Source organism: Echinops telfairi, unplaced genomic scaffold (genome assembly GCF_000313985.2).
Source record: "Echinops telfairi isolate 266 unplaced genomic scaffold, ASM31398v2 ScPeMD7_5;HRSCAF=22, whole genome shotgun sequence".
NCBI classification, from domain to species: domain Eukaryota; kingdom Metazoa; phylum Chordata; class Mammalia; order Afrosoricida; family Tenrecidae; genus Echinops; species Echinops telfairi.
The window spans coordinates 30,553,224-30,558,713 of record NW_022103901.1 but is presented as its reverse complement, the minus strand read 5'-3'; positions in this window follow the sequence as shown (position 1 = coordinate 30,558,713).

Sequence of the window (5,490 nt, the reverse complement as noted above, 5' to 3'; positions counted from 1 at the left end):
GTCTCCCTTCATCCACTTTTTGGTTGTCTGTCCCCCAGGGAGGAGGTCACACACAGTTCCATGTAATCGGTTCCCTCTTCCCTACCCATTCTCCCTTTACCCTCCCTGTTTTGCCACTCACACCACTGAAACGTCCTCTTAACACAGAGTTGCTACATGAAGTGGAGGAACTGATGAAGTAAAACATGCAACAGTAGATTACAAATGGAGGGGGAGCGGGGAGGGAGGGGAAAAAATGAGGACCTGATGCCAGGGGCTTAAGTGGAGAGCAAATGCTTTGAGAATGATGAGGGCAATGAATGTACAAATGTGCTTTACACAATTGACGTATGTATGGATTGTGATAAGAGTTGTATGAGCCCCTAATAAAACGATTAACAAAAATAAAGCTCACTAGGTGCCCCCCCACCAAAAAAAAAGATTACAAATGGAGGCTCAAGAAGACTAAGTAAAGTATTATTATGGCATGTGCAAAGACCTGTGGAGCTGAAAAACCAAAGGGGAGGACACCCTTAGCATTTCACACACTGAAAGAGTGGAAGAAAAAAATCCAAGCCTTTAAATGCAAAACTGAAGAATTCCATGAGCAAAATGTCAATTGACATGGGAAGCATCAGGAGGAATACACAGAGTCACTGGACCAAAGAGAATAGCTTGATGTTCAACCATATCAGGAGATAGGATACAATCAAGGACTGACGGTATGAAGGCATTGGGGGGAAACAAGGCTCTAAAAATGATGGAATACCCATCAAGATGTTTCAACACAGAAATGCAATACTAGAAGCACTCACTCATCTCTGCTAGGAAATTTGGAAGAACAGCTACCTGGCCAACCAATAGAAAGAGATCCATGTTTGTGCTCATTCCAAAGATGATCCAATAGAATGTATTATATTGGGCAAATCTGCTGCAACAGACTTCTCTCAAGAGTTGAAAAGTCAAGCTGCTGCTTTGAGGATGAAGGCATGGGATTTCCAATTGCATCACATGCATGTGCAAACTGGACAGTGATTAAGGAAGGCTGTGGAAGAATGATTGCCTTTCAACTATGGCACTGGTGAAGAATATGCAAAATGGCACAGACTACCAGAAGAACAACCTGTTGCAGCGGTATATCGACGGAGCTGCCAGAGATTCAGGCTGGATTCAGAAGAAACAAAGCATATCATTGCTGACGTCCGATAGACCTTGGCCGAAAGTAGAGAACACCAGAGAGATGTTTACTTATGTTTTATTGACTGTGCAAAGGCATTCGACTGTGAGAATCATAACGAACTAAGAAGAATGGGAATCCCAGAACACTTCATTGTGCTCATGTGGAACCTGAACATGGAGCAAGAGGCAGTTGTGCAAACAGAACAAGGGACTACTACATGGTTCCAAATCAGGAAAGGTGAATGGCAGGGTTGTATCCTGTCCCCACACTTCTTCAATCACCATGCTTAGAAATTAATCAGAGGAGCTGGATTGTATAAAGAATGCAACATCAGGATTGGAGGAAGGTTTATTAACAACCTTGGATATGTAGATGACACAACCTTGCTTGCCGAGGACTTGAAACACTTGCTGATGAAGATCAAGGATTGTAGCCTTCAGTATGAATTGCAACTCAGTATAAAGAAAACCAAAATCTTCACAACTGGACCAATAGATAACATCATGATAAATGGAGTAAAGATGTAAATTGTCAAGGCTTTCTTCTTGCGTGGATTCACAATCAATGCTCCTGGAAGCAGCTCATGGAAGAGATCACAGGATGCAGTGCACTGGGCAAATCTGCTGCACAAGAAAGAGGAGGGCGTAGGAGGCCTGGTAAGGCGTGATCAAGGGTAATGTAACCAAGAGGAAATACTGTAATCCAAATGAAGACTGAGCATGATAGTGGGACAAGAGAAAAGTAAAAGGAAATAGAGGAAAGAACTGGGAGACAAAGGGCATTTATAGAGGTCTAAATAAAGGCATGTACACATGTAAATATATTTATATATGAGGATGGGGAAATAGATTTATGTGCATATATTTAGAGGTTTAGTATTAAGGTAGCATATGGACATTGGGCTTCCACTCAAGTACTCCCTCAATGCAAGAATACTTTGTTCTATTAAACTGGCATTCCCAGATGCTTACCTTCCCGGCATGATCGCTGAAGATAAATGTGTGCATAAGCAAATGTGGTGAAGAAAGCTGATGGAGCCTGGCTATCAAAAGATATAGTGTCTAGGGTCTTAAAGACTTGAAGGTAAACAAGCAGCTCTCTAGCTCAGAAGCAACAAAGCCCACATGGAAGAAGCACACCAGCCTGTGTGATAACGAGGTGTCGATAGGAACAGGTATCAGGCATCAAAGAGCAAAAAATCATATCATTGTTGGGGAGTGCGGACTGGGGACCCAAAGCCCATCTGTAGGCAATTGGACATCCCCTTACGAAAGGGTTACTGGGAGGAGACGAGCCAGTCAGGGTGAAATGTAGCAACGATGAAACATACAACCTTCCTCTAGTTCCTAAATGCTTCCTCCCCACCCACTATCATGATCCCAATTCTACCTTACAAATCTGGCTAGACCAGAGGGTGCACACTGGTACAGATAGCAATTGGAAACACAGGGAATCCAGGATGATGATCCTTTCAGGACCAGTGGTGAGAGTGGCAATACTGGGAGGGTGGAGGGAGGGTGGGTTGGAAAGGGGGAACCGATTATAAGGACCTACATATAACCTCTCCCTGGGCGACGGACAACAGAAAAGTGGGTGAAGGGAGATGTCTGACAGTGTAAGATATGACAAAATAATAATTTACAAATTATCAAGAGTTCATGGGGGTGGGTGGGGGGGAAGGAGTGGGAAAAATGAAGAGCTGATGCCAGGGGCTTGCATGGAGAGCAAATGTTTTGAGAATGATAAGGGTAACAAATGTACAAATGTGCTTTATACAATTGATGTGTGTATGGATTGTGATAAGAGTTGTATGAGCCCCCAATGAAATGATTTTTAAAAATTAAAAAAAAAAATAAAGTGTTGAAAAGCAAGGATGTTACAGGAGTAAGATGGGCCTGACCCAAGCCATGGTATTTTCAATCGCCTCCTATGCATGTGAAAGCTGGGCACGGAATAAGGACGACTGAAGGAGAATCAGTGTGTTTGAACTATGGTGTTGGAGAAGAAGATGGGAAGGACCACAGCTGCTAAAAGAACAACTATATCTGTCTGGAAGAAGTTAGCCAGAGCGCTCCTTAGGGGCAAGAACGGCAAGACTGTTTCATGTTACCAGGAGAGACCAGTCCCTGGGGACGGACGTCATGCTTGGCAAAGTGGAGAGGCAGCGAAAAAGAGGAGGGCGCTCAACGAGATGACTGACAGAATGGCTGCATTCCTGGGCTCAGACTTCAGAACAAGTGTGAGGACGGCGCAGTGTTTTGTTCTGTTGTGCACAGGGCTGTGTGAGTTGGAACCAACTGGACAGCAATTAACAACAACAACAACAACAACAACAGCAAGCAGAACAAACACACCAGCCTTGGAAGAAGTCAAACCAGAAGCCTACAACTGAGCCAGAGGAGACTTGGTCTCACGTGCTTTGGACATGTTGCCAGGAGAGACCAGTCCCTGGAAGAGGACATCGTGCTTGGCAGAGGGCCATCAAAAAAGAGGAAGACCCTCCAGGAGACGGATCAGCACAGAGGCGACCACAGTGGGTGCACCACTGCAAAGATCGTGGGGACGGCACAGGGCCAAGCGGGGTTTCAATCTGTTGTACACAGGGTGGGGGGGCTTTGTGTTTGAACTGACTCAATGATACCCAATAACAGCTGGGTTCTAGGCTCTGTGCTAGGTGCCGGGAAACCACTAGAGAATAAACAAACCACCCCAGGTCTCCCCGGATTTACATTTAGCTCCTATCTCTGAGTCAGATGGTGGGAGCAGGCAATGGGGCTCAGCTGTCAACCCCCAAACTGACTCCCCCATGGACCTCACTCCCTCCTTCGATGTGTCTGATGTTCCATGTTCTTGGTAAACTCCTTGGTCTCTCAAGTAGGCAAGGGAGTGATGGAATGAGTAAAGCCCAAGGGGGTGGTAAGGACCACGGGGGGTGGGTGGGGGCGTGGGGGGTGGAAGTGTGGGTGTGTGTGTGCAGGCTCAGGGCAGGTGTGGGTCAGCTGGGGTTAATGGATGCTGGCACTTGGGGTCCTAAGCCCGCTAAGCCCAGGTGCTGCTAAGACCAGGTGCTGCAGGGTGGGACATGCCCCACTCCAGGATGTCCCTAAGGCAGCCTAGCCCATCTGGAACAAATCCCACTTTAAGCTAGACCAGAAGAAGAACTTCCTGTGATGTGTCCCAGCACGTTGCCCAGACAGCACCATGCCAACAGGCCGCCCACGGGGCTCCGGGGTGGGGCCTGCCCTGACAAGCAGGGGCAGCCCTGGTGTCTGAGACCCAGGTTGGCATCTGGTTCACTGGCCTTCACCCCATCCACTCTGAGTGACCCCTCTAACTTGTTCACATGCCATTAGGTTTGGTGACAATGCACTAGCGAGTAGAAGGCAGAATAGAGACCACCTGGCGCAGAATGAGGAGGGTGCTGTGCCCACCAGGCACCTAGTATGCGGCCATGGTTGGGCAGAGGAGGGACACAGGTCCAATCCCACCTTCCCTCAGGAGGGATCTTGTACTCACTCTCACCCTGCCTGCTCATCTGTTGCCTGGGGTTGATTAGCCTGGGGTTGGGGGTAGGTGTGGACAAGCCTCAGCTCAGGAGGTTGTCCCCAAGCTCTTTGGCTCACTGCCTCTCAGAGGACAGCTCCGGGTCCCCTAGTACTGGCTTCCAAGAGTCCTTATCTCCAATGGGAAGCCATTTTGACAGAGGCCCAGTGGGTGACCGAGGCCCTGCTTGAATAGAGGTGGGTCTGACCTGGTAGACAGACCATGTGCAGCGGTCTAGAGGGTCAGGAATCCCAGGGCCGAGGTGCTGCTCACCCAATGGGCCCTTGGGGGAGGCTATTCCCTTGAGAGCCTCAGTTGCCCATCTCTAACATGTATACTTGGCCGGCTGTAGTGCAGACCCATGGTAGGGCAGCCTGTCTAGGGACTGCGGGACGCCTAGCTGCTTCTTTCCCAAACCCGGCGTCCCTGGACATTCTCCAATCCGCAGGCCCGGCGCCGGGGGTTCGGGCATCTTCAGCCCACTTGGCCCCCGGTGAGGTCCAGCTTACTGGGCGGGCAGGCTGGGATGGCACCCCTGCCGCCCCGCCCTGGTCCTGGAGAGAAAAGGGCTCACTTTCTAAGAGCAGAGACTGTCCTGCATCTTGGCCCGAGCGCAGGGGTAGAGAGTACTGGTGTGCCAGTGGGCACGTCGGCGTACCCCAGAACCCTGGTGTCCGTGGGTCCCCGCCGGCAGCAGCCGAGTTGGTGGCCCAGCGAGGGCGGGACCTCGTGTGGGCGTGGCACCCCGGCCCCGCCCCGGTCCCGCTCCGCTCCCGGGCGGCCGCCGG